Source organism: Vombatus ursinus, unplaced genomic scaffold (genome assembly GCF_900497805.2).
Source record: "Vombatus ursinus unplaced genomic scaffold, bare-nosed wombat genome assembly UNPS02014794.1, whole genome shotgun sequence".
NCBI lineage: Eukaryota > Metazoa > Chordata > Mammalia > Diprotodontia > Vombatidae > Vombatus > Vombatus ursinus.
This window is the reverse complement of record NW_020954572.1, coordinates 21,278,028-21,293,096: the sequence shown is the minus strand read 5'-3', so window position 1 is coordinate 21,293,096 and position 15,069 is coordinate 21,278,028. Positions and strand designations below refer to the sequence as shown.

The following is a 15,069-nucleotide window of genomic DNA, read 5'->3' as shown; positions in this document are numbered from 1 at the left end:
AATTCAGCAATACTGTAAAACCTCCTTTACAAGTAATCATTCGTTCCTGAGCTATGTTAGACAAAGTAGCTGGCATTTAAGGAAGGAGTCCACATTAAGGAAAAGTACATGTTAAACAAGAAAGAGCATGGGAAGGGGTCAGGAAAAACTGGGTTCAAATCCCATCTCTGAAACATTTTGGCTCACATTGGGAGCTCCCTACATAAATGGAATTGTAGGTCTAGTCCAAAAATGACAAAACAACATATGGAGAGCATCTCAACAAAATGTGGCGGAAAGAATGGAAATCTGTACATGGAACGGAAGACCTGGGTTCCCATTTTGCTTCTGACACTAGCTGTGAGACAAATTACTTATTCTCTCTTAACCTAGTTTTATCTACTAAGTCATGGAGACAAGTTGAGGTCTGCATTGGTGACTCTCACACCAAGCCCAGATCTTATGAACGTATTATAGGAAAGGCACAAGTTTACTTCTCAAAGACCTTACAATCTAATAATCTATTAGTCTGTGACTCCAGTGGAAGATTGAAGACCACAAAAATTTTAGATGTTTTTTGAGGTAGAGGAAGTAGAGTTGGAAAATGAGCAGGAAAGGACTGCTAGGGGAAAAGATGAGCAAAATTTTGAACTCCTAAATCTGACTTTTTCCCCCATTGTTATTATGGGGAATAACTTTTTCAGTTAATCTGAAAAATATCAAATTTCCATTAAAGCCCTACTCCAACACCTTGTCACATTAGGGAAATGGACTTGGTTCTTAAAGGCTATACCAGACATGCATATGTCAGAAGATTCTATAAAGCTGGAAAATCTTAAATGAGTCAATTAATCCACAAGTATTTATTAAGTACCTACTATGTGCCGATGGATTTTAAAAAACCAACAAAGCAATTCTTGCCTTGAAAATGCATACATTCTATTATGAGATGCAATAGGTACATAAGTAAGCATAAGAAAGTGTAAACAGGATGCTGAGTGAAGTGAGCAGAACCAGGAGAACATTGTACACAGTAACAGCCACATTGTGTGATGACTAACTCTGATAGACCAAGCTCTTCTCAGCAATGCAAGGATCTAAGACATCTCCAAAAGACTCATGATGGAAAATGCTACGCATATCCAGAGAAGGAGCTATGGAGTCTGAATGCAGATTGAAGCATACTATTTGCTCTTTTTTTTTTCTTCTGTTTTGTTTTATTTCTTCTTTCTTTGTGGTTCCTCCCATTGGTTCTAATTTTTCTTTACAATATGATTAATGTGAAAATATGTTTAATAGGAATGCATATGTAGAGCCTATATCAGATTGCACACCATCTTGGGAGGGAGGCCAAGAGGGAGGAGGAAGAAAATTTAAAACTCAAAAGCTTATGGAAGTGAATATTGAAAACTAAAAATAAATTAATTAATTTTAAAAATTAAATTAAATTAAAAAAAGAAAGTATGAACATAATATATACAAAAATAATTCCAAAGTAAATTTTTTGGGATGGTACTAGCAACTTGGAGGATGAGGATTGTTGAACTGATTGTTGAAATACTTGGGTTATCAACCAACGACCAGGTTAGCTGTGTTTGGAGAGTCTCAACCTCAACAACTCTTGAAGACAGTCAACTAAGGCAAGTGAGGGTCATGAACTACAGCAGTGGAGTGAGTACGTACAAAGATGAAATGATGCATCTTTAAAGTAAGGGAAACAAGAGCTAGAAAATACTCTACTAGCTGATTTAAGAAGTATTGCCTTGATGGTTACAGAGACTGAATGATCTTCCTGGCTTCACTCACAAATCTCAACCAATCCTATTCTTTGAATCTTGAGGGCAGAGGTTCTTTACCTGAGTCCATGAAAGGGGTCAGTAAAATTTTTTTTTCTACTTTGACAACTGTATTTAAATATAATTTATTTCCTTTGTAGTCTTATGCATTTTATTTTGTACATTTAAATCATTCTGAGAAGAGATCCATAGGATTGTCAAAGGAATCTTTGACACAAAAAAGGTTTAAGAACCTCTGTTTCAAAATCATATTTTAGAGCTTTTTGTGACCCCAGATTACAAATAATCATGTGTGTGAGACCAATCTTTGTTTTAAAAAAAATATATATATATATACATACATTTATTGATTTTTTTGTCTTTATACCTCTCACATTTTCCCAATGGATCTATCATCCCTGTCCCTTCCAGAGAATCATCCCTTATAACAAAGAAAAAAGAGGAAAGAAAATAGTTTAGCAAAACCAACTAACATCAAAAAAAAAGTCTGATATATGCAGTGTTCCATATCCATAGATACCATCTCTCTCATCTTATATTTCCTCTTTGGGACTTGTTTGGTGTAATTTCAGAGCATCTAGGTCTGATTTTTGCTGTTCCATGTGAGGTTTTTGATTTTTTTAGTTCATCAAATTATAAAGAGGTTGGGTCCAAAATGTGTTCTGTATACTTGTCCTATGGAAAACAGACCCATCAGCAACCTGGTGGTAAAACACAAGGGTTGTAGTAATAAGGGTTTACTTGAAATTCTAACACATAGATTTGTAGTAGATCTAACCTACTCAATTCCTCCAACAGTACTTTTGAGAAATAATCATAACAATTTTTATGAGACCTGTGATTTTATTGGTATAGGGAGCTCCGATTCAGATATGACACCTCTGCAGTTTATTGTCTTAGAGAACTGACTAGAGCACTGAGAAGTTAAGTGACTTGTCCAGGTTCACACAACCCAAAATCAGAGGAGCTCTTGAACAGAGGTGTTCCTGACTCTAAGGTCAGCAATATATCTACCTGGTTTTGCTGCAACATCATCATCATCATCATCATCATGTAGTAGTAGTAGCAGTAGTAGTAGTTGTTGTTGTTGTTGTTGTAGTAGTAGTAGTAGTAGTAGTAGTAGTAGTAGTAGTAATAGGTTACTTTATAGTTGACAAAAATTTTTTTCCCAACCACCCTGTTGGATAGATTATGAAAGTATTATTGGCTCCATTCTACAGATGAGGAAACTGAGGGTTAGAGGAGTTAAGAGACTTGCCCCAAATCCTTGGGAAATAGTGGAGGAAGGAGAGAGAGAGAGAAAGAGAAGGAGGAAGAGGGGGGGGGAGGACCTCTGATTCATTTCACCAAATCATACTGCCAAAAGAAAGGTGGATAAAGGTCAAAGGTGGGAATTATCCAGGGGTAGAGTGGCTTATCTGTGGGAGGTCAGAAGGGAAAGGAGGTAGGGATTTGAGGAAAAAAGGAGTGCATAGTTGAAAAGGCTGACCAGAGAAGGTCTGATTGTGAAGGGAGGGATGTGAAGCTATTGGCTATGGAGAACATAGTAATCCATAGCAATCTGGGATATACACAGATACTCAATGTTAGTCTACCATATTTCACTGAATAACCATCGCACCCTGTTGTTGCTGTTTTCAGTCCAAAAACTGGTTTATGATCTTTCATTGGGTAATCGTCACATGGTATAATCTGTTTGTCACACCACTTAAAAGGTAAACTGTCATGCTGCTTAAAAGGTAAACAGAGCAATGTATTCATCAGTGGCGTATGGATACACATTTCTCTCTCATGTATTGCAAGCAAGGAGCCTAGAATTCTCAGCATACACACATTGCAAGTACAGTTCCGAAAACCAACTTGCGTGGTTTCTTTAGAGCACTGCAGTGTTAATGGGCATTATCGTTCAACCCAATGAAGAGCCATAGGCACAAGGGGAGAAAGCAGGCAGGCCAAGCTGCCCCGAGTGTCATGTAATATGGTAAGACTTGCATCTTTCCATGCTGGCTAAACTGCACAGTTCGTCTGTCAGCGATGCAGTTTAGTAATAAATGATTTTTAAGTGATACCGGCACAATTTTTAAAAAGCTTCATATAATGGTCCCATTCCACTTTTTTGCAAAAAATCTGGCATAAATTCTGTGATGATTATGTGGTGAAATAGGGTAGATCTCTTATCATTCCATTTGTATGTGGAAGAAAATTTGTGGAGACTGCTTCTCTAGAAGTGTTTGACCTTCCCATCCCTCTCTTCCTGCTGATACAGGGAAGGTCCTGACTACAAACAAGAGAGAGAGACAAATTTCCAAACCACCTGACCTACCCAGGTGAATGAATCACCTATTTATCAGATGAGCTATAAATCTAGCTGCTGGGAAAGTGCCCTCCTAAGCATGGGTGGAGAATAGGGTCATATCCCTACAAGTTTATTCAGGCATTCAACCCCATGGGTTAACTAAGGTCTAGTCTTTTCATCTTCAATCTCTTCTTCTTAGACTCCTCCTCACTTTCTAGGAATAACTGAAACCTAGCTTTCCTTTGAGGATACTCCATCCCTCGTCCCTAAAGCAGGTTGCCCCTTCTCTCACTCAGTGCCATCCCATTCAACATCTCTCAAGGCAAGAGTCAACCTTTGTCTTAATCCCAACTGATCCACACAAAACCTTGCTCTGCCACTAACATTCAACAACTTCTTCCCCCTTTGAACTTCATACCCTCTGTCTGATTCTATAACTCTCTCCTGATCCTTGTTGTTGACAACTATAGACTTCCAAGACACTCCTGCTTTCCAATCCGATAAAAATTAAGTGCCTACTATGTGCCAGGCACTGTGCTAAGCCCTGGGGATACAATTAATGGAAAGAGAAACAGTTCCTGCTCTCAAGGAGTTTATAATCTAAAGGGGAGAAACAACACACAAAAGGAAGAGGAAAAGGTGGCCAGGGGAGATACCAAGGGGTATCAGATTGTGGGCATCTTCTTCTATGGCATTGAAACTAGGCAGCGCAACTGTTGTTCGTCCTTCATTTTTGAAGAGGACCAATGGTGTCACAGGATGATGTCTTGACTTGTAAGTGAATTGGATTTAAGTGAGACAGAGTTGCACACTTCTCAGCTTTACTCTCTCTTCCAGAGTCATTGAAGGCCAGTGGAAGGATAAAAGTCAGGACAACTGGCAATGGACTGGGATATAGTGATGACCTTGGTGTCTTTGATGTCTGACCAAGCTCTAAGTGCTCCACAGCTCCTGTTTCAGCCTCCTTCGTGGTCATAGGAACAACTTGTTCTCACCCGCCCCTTTGGGCCAGGGAAGTCTTCACATGCTTGGGGTAGACATCCTCCTAACTCAGCAATGAGTTTGAGGCCTATTGGTTGCCCACAGCCTGGTTTAGCCCATCTGCCCAGATAGTTTTACTGGGGTGTGGCCAATGCACATGCATTCCTGGAGCCTCAAGTGAGAGTTGGGTGGTAGATGGACACCAAAGGCGATTGAGCAGCCCTGAAAAGGGTTTGGCAGCTTTCACACCCAAGGTACTAGCCCTCCCTAAACATTCCCAACAGCTGAAGAGTGGAGTGAGGCAAAAAGTCCAGTTTTTGCCCTTTATAAAGGAAGGCATCAGGAGGAGTTTGCTATTTTCCACTCCACTTCCTCCCACTGTGCCTCTCTCTCTGCCCCTCCACCTCCACCTGATGATATAGGTAGCTGGCTTGCCATCTTCTTCTCTATCCCTTTCTCCTGTTATCAATAGTCATGTTGCTAGCCGTTCTAACTCTAGCTCACTCTAACTTCTAAGTTCCCTAACCCCATAGCAGTTATCCCATAGAGTGGTAATACCTTAAATCTCACCATCTGCCCAACCTCCAAGAGATTGATCTTTGTAATTCCCCTTTCTAACCACAATTTCCTGTCCTTCTACCTCTTCCCTCACCTTCATTCTCCTGGATTCAGACTACTTCATTTTTATTTGAACAAAATGTTTTTGTTTCTCTTTTATTGACTCCAATTCTCTCAGCTGCTCCCCTAAACTTTCTCTTTCTTCAAGGTCTTGACCCCACTCTCAGTAGATGATCTTGCCTTCTACTTGAGTGAGGTCTTCTAAGTGAGCTCTCTTATCTCCCCTCCACCACACCTTAAGAGGTTCTGAGACCCCTTAAAGACCTTAGCTTGAAAAGGCCAAGGTCCCCCCACTGCATCCTGGGCTATCTCTAGTCATCCTGATCTATATCTGGCCACTAGACCCAGGTGACTCAGAAAGAGAAGGTGAGGCTGGTGACTTTGCACAGCCCTCCATCACTTAAATCCAATTCACTTGCATGTCACAACACCATCTCCCTGATGTCATGGTCCTCTTTGAGAACAAAGGACGAACAGCAACCACACCTTAAAATCTCTGTGTCTTCTTTCATTTTTTCCTCCTTTCTTCTTGTCTTAAGAGAAGAGATGGCTTACCTTTCTCGAGGCTCTTCCTTCTACCCCTGTTCTTGATCCCATTCCTCACAGCTTTCTTCAGGACCTGGTACTATTAATCAGGAACTCTCTCGTGCATCTTCAATATCTTCCTCTCAACTGGCTCCTTCCCTCTACCTTCAAACATGCTCATATTTCCCCTAGTCTTGAAAAAAACATTTACTTGATCCCGCTAACTCTTTTACCCATCTTCCTATCTTTTTTCTACCATTCACTGTCAAACTTTTAAAAGAGTATTTAGAAGAAGGGACATACTCTCTGTGTCCATTTCCTTTTCATTCACTCACTCACTCCTTAGCTCCTTTTAATTTGGCTTCCATTCCCATCACTGTATTAAACTAGTGTTCAAGATCACCATTGATCTTATAATTGACAGACTTTGTGATGCCCTTAATTTTCATCCTCCTTGGTATTGCTACCACTTTTGTTACTGTTGACCATACTCCTTCTTGACAGACACCCTCATTCCTAGGCTTCCTCTGGCTGTCCTCCTAAATATCTTATCTCTGCTTTTTGGTCTCATTCGTTGATTTTTCTTTTTCAGATGGGTGTCCTCAGCAGCTCTGTCCTGGCCCCCTTCTTTCGTTTCCCTACCTATACTTTCTTCCTAAGCAATGCTCAGGCTGAGTGTAGGCAGTTACCTGGGGTATAACACACAAGGAAATGAAACCAAGGACACTTAAAAAAAATTTGGTCTGGATCTGTGATGCAATTGGTGTAGGAAACCATGGTGAGGAAATTCTTTCTACTAATGTAGATCAGCAACTGTTCTGTAAATTATAGTCTTAGAGAGATGCCTGGAGAGACACTGAAAGGTAAGTTGCCCAGGGTAACATAAAATGTCAGAGATGGGATTTGAACCCATGCCTTTCTTACTCTGAGCCGGAATATCTATCCACTGTATAGTACTTCCCTTTAAATATTGCTTTTCCTAAAGAAGTAGATTTTAAATGCCAGAAATGATTTGCATGGCATGTAGGTATTTATTTTGTGGCAAATCAAGTTAAGTTTGTTACAGTAAAGTCTTAAAACTTCTTATGGATGTTTACATACAAGAGGAAAAATGTTCAAACTTTGCTTAGTGCACACAAATAAGTTGTCCCGGCTCTGGTCAAAGATAGAAAGAAAAGGACTTTTCTCCCAAGCTCTGTCCCAGGATCTGCTACTTCAGTTGCATCCCTGAAACAAGATGGTGAAGGTCGCAGTCAATGGATTTGGCCATATTGGGCGCCTGGTGACCAGGGTTGCATTCACCACAGGTGGACTAGACATTGTGGCCATCAATGACCCCTTCATTGACCTCAACTACATGGTTTATATGTTTCAATATGATTCCACCCACGACAAGTTCAAGGGCACTGTCAAGGCTGAGAATGGAAACCTGCTGATCAATGGAAAAGCCATTACCATCTTCCAGGAGCATAACCCCACCAATATTAAATGCAGAGATGCTGGAGCCAAGTATGTTGCAGAGTCCACTGGAGTCTTTACTACCATGGAAAAGGCTGGGGCTCACTTGAAGGGTGGAGCTAAGAGGGTCATCATCTCTGCCCTTTCTGCTGGTGCTCCAATGTTTGTGATGGGAGTGAATCACAAGAAATATGATAATTCCCTTAAGATTGTCAGTAATGCTTCCTAAACTACCAACTGCTTGGCCCCCCTAGCCAAGGTCATTCGTGACAACTTTGGCATTGTGGAAGGACTCATGACTACAGTCCATGCCATTACTGCTACCCAGAAGACAGTAGATGGCCCCTCTGGTAAGCTGTGGTGTGATAGGCATGGTGCTTCCCAAAACATCATCCGTCCTTCCACTGGTGCTGCTAAAGCTGTAGGCAAGGTCATACCTGAGCTAAATGGGAAGCTCACAGGCATGGTCTTCCATGTTCCTACACCCAACGTGTCTGTTGTGGATCTGACCTGCAGCCTGGAGAAACCTGCCACATATGATGATATCAGGAAAGTGGTGAAGCAAGCATCAGAGGGATCCTTGAAGGGAATCCTGGGCTACATAGAGGACCAGGTTGTATCCTATGACTTTAACAGTGACACCCACTCCTCTCCCTTTGATGCTAGTGCTGGTATTGCTCTCAAGGACCATTTTGTCAAGCTCATTTCCTGGTATGACAATGAATTTGGTTATAGCAACCGTGTAGTGGACCTCATGGCCTACATGGCTTCCAAGGAGTAAAGTCGAAAGCCGTGGATCTTCATCCCCAGCCAAAAAAGGAGTCCCACCACTGGGGAGCCTACATTCCTAACCTACTTCCTATACTGGGGATCTCATATCCCATTCACATCCTTGTCCCAAAGCACCCCTGTAGTCGGGAGAAGCTTAGAGTCCTATACTGTGTACCATCAATAAAAGTCACCACATTCAGTACAAAAAAAAAAAAAGATAGAAAGAAAATATTCATAGCAGCTCTTTCTGTGGTTGCAAAGAAATAAAAACAAAATTGATCAGAGGAAGGGGAAGAGAAAAATGCAATTATTAAAGTGCCTACTATGGCCAGGCACATAATAAATATCAAAAATTGTGATGTGAATCAAATTGAATATTATCACAATCAATATTCAATCAAATTTAATATTATCAGAGACTCAGAAGACTTTTATGATCTGGTACAGAGTAAAGTAAGCAGAACCAGGAAAGTGATATTTACAGTGATTACAACAATCAAGCTAAAAGAAAAATAAGATGAGACTGAATGCTCTTTAATTATAACAGGCAAGCTACACCTTGGAGAAGAGATGACAAAATGTACACTCCCTCTTTTTGTTGGAGAGGTGGGAGACTATGGGGACAGAATGCTGCGTATTTTGTAAGAAACAGTCAATTTTTATGGTATTTTTTTGTCATACTCTTATATAGCTTTGACTTTAATCTTCGCTCAAGGGAAAGTTCTCTGAGTGAAAAAGACAGAAGGGACATATTCAGAAATGAATTTGATATAAAAATGAAAGATGTCAATAAAACTTTTTTAAGCATAAAAAAAGTATTCATGGCATATAGAGTCATGAGAATTCTGGTGGTCCAAAAGCTATTACTCTTTCATTTCTTGATGATGATCTTCATTTTCAACCTAATTTTCCTTTCCATCTTCTTGCTGGGCAAATCACTTAACCCTGTTTTCTTCAGTTCCTCAACTGTAAAATGAACTGGAGAAGGAAATGGCAACCACTTCAGCATATCTGCCCAATAAAACTCCAAATGGGGTCACAAATGGGGTCAGTTGGGCATGACTGAAACAACTGAACAAATTAAATCCTGACTTTGATTCTTACTGTTGAGTTTAGAGGTTTAGGGGTGCTGGGACCCCAAAATCACAATACACAGATCCTGCCCGAATGAATTCTGCTCAAGCCTTCTTTCAGCCAAAGACAAGGTTTATCAGAACATCTGCCATATTGGCCAGATTCTTAAGGAATCTGAACATTTGTGAGCTATTGGCTAGATTACAAGAATCTGAGCCCTTGGTTACTCTTAAAGAATCTGAGCACCTTAAGGGAGACAAGATGAATTTTATATACATAAAGACTGTGGGAAGGATCCAGGAGTGGCTAAGTAGTCTCGGGTGATTGGAGGAGGGGTCTAAGAAGGATCTGGATGGGAGTGATGGGGTTGGGATCTGGGCCCCAGAAAGGAAAAACCCTGGACTTTCCCACATGGCCAAATCTCTGGCGTTCCCCTGAGGCTATAATCCCATCAACTGGCCTTTCATTGTGGACCTCCCTATGGCCCTCCAGGTCTCTGGAATTCTATTACCTCATAGACTACTTGGCCACTCCTAAATCCCTCCTATGGTCTTTCTGTATATAAGGTCCATCTTGTCTCCATTAAGATGCTGAGATTCTTAAAATCTAGCCAAGGCTTAGATTCTTATAATATAGCCACTGCTCAGATTCCTAAAATCTAGCCACTGGTCAGATTCTTATAATCTAGCCACTGCTTACCCATGTTCAGACTCCTTAAGAGTCTGCCCAATATGACAATGTTCTAATAAACCTTGTCTTTGGCTGAAAGAAGGCTTGGGTCGAATTCCTTCAGGCAGGACCTGCGTGTTGTGATTTTGGGGTCCCAGCACCCCTGAACCCCTAAACCGCATCATTTTGGTGGCCTGTACAGGGAAACTGCCTAACCCCAAGTTCTTCTCCAGCCAAGACTGGAAGGTATGTAAGCCTCTCCCTCCCTTTCTTGCTCTGCAGTTGGGGTCACTCTCCAAGTACCAAGGCTTGGAGGTGCTTTGCTGGCAGACAGTTATGAGGCTGCCTCGCACTAGGCCTGACGCTCTCAGGCTCTCGGTCCACTGGGTCGGTTCAAGGCCATGGGCCTGGGTACACCTTCTGCAGCATAGAGGACAAGGATGGATGCCATATCTGGAAGTGTATGAATTCCCTCGGCGCTAGGGAATTGGGGAAAACTGCAGTTGCTTTTTGGTTCCCTGAGGCTTACTTATTCCTTCCCTCTGCACTTCTGAATCCTCCTTCATGGAGGTTACAGGGAAAGTTAGAACAGCTAAAATATCTTGGCAGATTCTGGAGGTTTTGTGATTCCTTAAGAGTCTGCCCAATATGATGGATGTTCTAATAAACCTTGTCTTTGGCTGAAAGAAGACTTGGGTTGAATTCTTTTGGGCAGGACCCGTGTGTTGTGATTTTGGTGTCCCAGCACCCCTGAACTCCTAAACTGCATCAGGAGTGGCCTGTAAATTGGGGTGAACAGAATGCCAGGGACCTGGACCCCTTGGCCATAGGAGAATGGAGTCCAGATAGCATTAAGGATGGGAAGTGGTCAGGGTCAATCAGAAGGTAATAGAACAGTATTGGGAGATTGAGTGGATTATAGCTGATGGGGTTGGAATCTGGGCTCCAGAAAGGAAAAACCCTGGACTTTCCCACATGGCCAAATCTCTGACTTTCCCTGAGGTTATAATCCCATCAACTGGCCTTTCATTGTGGCTACACCCAATCTCCCTTCCATTGTCTTACCTCACTATGGCCCACAGCCATTTCCCACCCTTAATCCTAGCTAGGCTCCATTCTCCCTTGGCCACTAGGTCCAGGTCCCAGGAGTTCTGTTCACCCCAGCTAACTAGCCACTCCCATCCAGACCTCCTTAAGCCCTTCCTCCTGTCACCCTAAACTACTTGTCCACTCCTAGATCCCTCCCACAGTCTTTCTGTATATAAGGTTCATCTTGTCTCTATTAAGATGCTCTGATTCTTAGAATCTAGCCAATAGCCCATAGATGCTCAGATTCCTTAAGAGTCTAGCTAATGTGGTGAATCTTCAATAAATCCTGTTTTTGGGTGCAATAAGGCTTGGGTTGAATTCTTTCAGGCAGGACCCAGGTGTCTTGATTTTAGGATTCCAGGACCCCTAACCTTTAGACCGCATCATAGCCTAAGGCAAACTCCAGAGATTTGGGGAAAATCCAGGGATTTTCCTTTTTGGGATCCAGATCCCAAAGATATGGTCTTTTAGGGGTTCAGATCTCATCCCCATTATTACTAGCTATGTGACTATAGTTAAGTCTGAGCCTCAGTTTTCTCATCTGTAACATGGAAGAATTAAACTAGGCTCCTTCCCACTCTAAACCTATGCCATCACACTATGAGTTCCCAGACCAAATAAATCACAGGTCTTTGACTTCTTGTTGTTGTTGTTTGTCCTTTCTTCTTGAAGAGGACCATGACATCAGGGGGGTGATGCCATGACAAGCAAGTGAATTGGATTTAAGTGGGGAGGGCTATGCAAAGTCACCAGCCTCACCTTCTCCTCCAGAATCATCTGGGTCCAGTGGCAAGATACAGATCAGGACAACTGAAGATGGCCCCCAAAAAGGGGAGGAAGGTAAAGGAGGGGAGGGATATGGTGGAGGAAGGGAGGGGACGGGGTTCAGGGGTAGGGGGACCTGTGGACGATCCAGATTCCAGGGAACACAGAATTCTTTTGTCCCCTCAAGTCTTTGACTTAAAGAAAGGTATCCTGTGTGAATCTGGGCAAGTCACTTAATCCCAATTGCCCTCACCAAAAAAAAAAACTAAACTAAATAAATAAAAAATAAAGGTATCCCAAGTTAGATAGAAGGGATGGAAGGACAGTTCATCTGCCCCTATATATACCTTATTAGAGATATTAGTCAAAATCACTTGATTTGGGCTAATAACATAGTTAAAATGCACATTTCAATGGAAGTAATTAAGACTGTTTTAACATCTCTACAGGCTTTATTCAAGTTTCTTACAAATGCTAATGAACGATTCCCTTTGGAGATCTAGGCCAACTAAATCTAGTCTGTGTCATCTGAATATTACTCATTCAGAGTTGCTAAATAACTTACTTTGTCTGGATCTACATAAATTCAGCCAGTAACTTCCTTCAGGGCCTCCAGAGCCAGCCACCAGAAGGGTGACCTAGTTTGTTTAGAAAGGGTTATATATCTTATAGCATCATAGCTTCTCCCAGAAACAGCTCTGACCTTTACATGAGGAATGAGAATAAGCATTTATATAGTGCCTACCATGTGCCAGGCACTGCGCTTTACAAATATGATTTCATTTGATCCTCACAACAACCTTGCAAGATAGGCACTGTTATTGTCCCCATTTTACAGTTGAGGAAATCGAGGCAAAGAGAGGTTAAGTGACTTGCTCAGGGTCACACAGCTAATAACTGTCTGAGTATTTATTTAAATCAGAATTTCCTGACTCTAGGTCCAGTGCTCTAACCACTTTACTACTGAGCTGCCTTTGTAGACCTTCCTAGCAGAAAGGCTAGCTGTGGAGTCAGGACTGATTTGGAGGCTCAGGCTAATACCTCCAGTTCCTTGAAATGATACAGATATGGTTTGATCTCCCTTGACAGGAACTTGTCAATATCCTTCCTACAATGTGGTGCTTAGAACTTAACACAATATTGTAACATGATCAGTTCAGGGCAGGATGCAAATGGACACTCACCTGCCTCCTTCTGGATTCTCTCCTTCTAATGATGGACTAGAGTTTGGGGTGGGGTTCCACTCCTCAGTCTCAGATATGATCTCTGTAGAGATCAGCACTCTCTCTGCCCAAAGGGAGGCCTCTCCCATCTGAAGTCTACTCTGCTTCTTTTCTTTCAATTACCCCAATTCCCACTTTATGACAGGGATGTTTACACGCAGATTCCGCCTTCTTTCTTATTAGTGGTTTCTCATAGCAATGTCTGGGTGAGTAGCAGCACCTGCAGGGAGAATGAGGTATTGTCTCTAAATTCCTGCTTGGATTATTGCAATAGCTTTCTAACTGGTCTCTCATTCCCAAGAGCATTCTTTATACCAAAACCAAAGTCATCTTCTTAATATATAGAGGCCTAATCCTGTCATTCTCTCACTCAAAAAACTCCAGTGGCTCCCTATCATCTCCTGAATAAAGTATGTTCTCTTTGCCCTGGCATACAAGACTCTCTACAACCTGGTACCAATCCATCTTTCCTGCACTAATTCATACTCCTCCCTGAATATTCGTGCCAGTAGAACTCAACTGCTTACTGACTGCCCTCCAGTTTCATACACCCTCTTTCTTTCTTTTTTTTTTTTTAAAGTGAGGCAATTGGGGTTAAGTGACTTGCCCAGCATCACACAGCTAGTAAGTGTCAAGTGTCTGGTCTGAGGCTTGATTTGAACTCAGATCCTCCTGACTCCAAGGCCACTGCGCCACCTAGCTGTTCTTCTCTTTCTTTAAAATGTAGCTCAGAGGTAGGTTTCAGAAAAACCTGGAAAGACTTACATGAACTGATACTAAGTGAAGTGAGCAGAACCATGAGAACATTGTACACAGTAACAGCCACATTGTGTGATGATCAAGTATGATTGACAGTTCTCTTCAGCAATACAATGATCTAAGACAATTCTGAAAGGTTCATGATGGAAAAAGCTATCCACATCCAGAGAAAGAACTGATGAGTCTGAATGCAGATCGAAGCATACTGTTTTCACTTTATTTTTTTCATAGTGTGTTCCTTTTGTTCTGTTTCTTGTTATATAACATGACTAATATGGAAATATATTTTACATGATTGCACATATGTAACCTATATCAAATTGCTTACTGTCTTAGGGAGAAGGGAGGGAAGGAAGGGAGGGAGAAAAATTTGGAACTCAAAATCTTATAAAAACAATGAATGCTAAAAAAAATTGTCTTTATATGTAATTGGAAAAAATAAAGTACCATTAAAACTTAAATAAAATAAAATAAAATGTAGCTCAGGTTGCTAATGACCTTTCTCCAAGAACTCTGTGCATTTTTGTATTTATTCACTTTATATTTATGCTGGCTATATTTTGATATGTACTCATCATCTCCCCCACTAGAATGTAAGCTCTTTGCAAATAGGGATTGCTTCCTTCTTTGAATTTGTATCCCCAGCACCTAGCCCAGTCCCTGGCACATAGTAGATGCTTAATAAATACTTATTAATTGGTTGATGCTGTTCTTTCTCAGCTCTTTACATTGGTACAAGTCAAATCCCAAAGCCTGGAGCAGATTCTCCCCACATCTCTGCCTTTTGAAATCCTTCTTTCTGAAAGACCCAACTCAATGAATACTTCTTCATTAATTTCCCTTCCCTAATTTCCACAAGCAGAAGTGATCCATCTCTCATTGAATATCTCATGCTCTTGACCTCTTCTATGCACTTAATCATATTCTATCTTATATTGTAACTATTTATGGACAAATCTCTTCTCTCTACCATGTTATAATCTCCTTGAAGGCAGGAAATATGTAATTTTTTTTCATGATGGTATTCCCAGCATCTATCTAGCACAGTGTATAATGACCCCCATGA

The 15,069-nt window shown here is 41.3% G+C and overlaps 1 pseudogene; it reads left to right on the top strand.

Moving 5' to 3' along the window:
* Positions 1–7,418: 7,418 nt before the first annotated feature.
* LOC114048908 lies at positions 7,419–8,469 on the top strand (annotated as a pseudogene).
* The last annotated feature ends 6,600 nt before the right edge of the window (positions 8,470–15,069 follow it).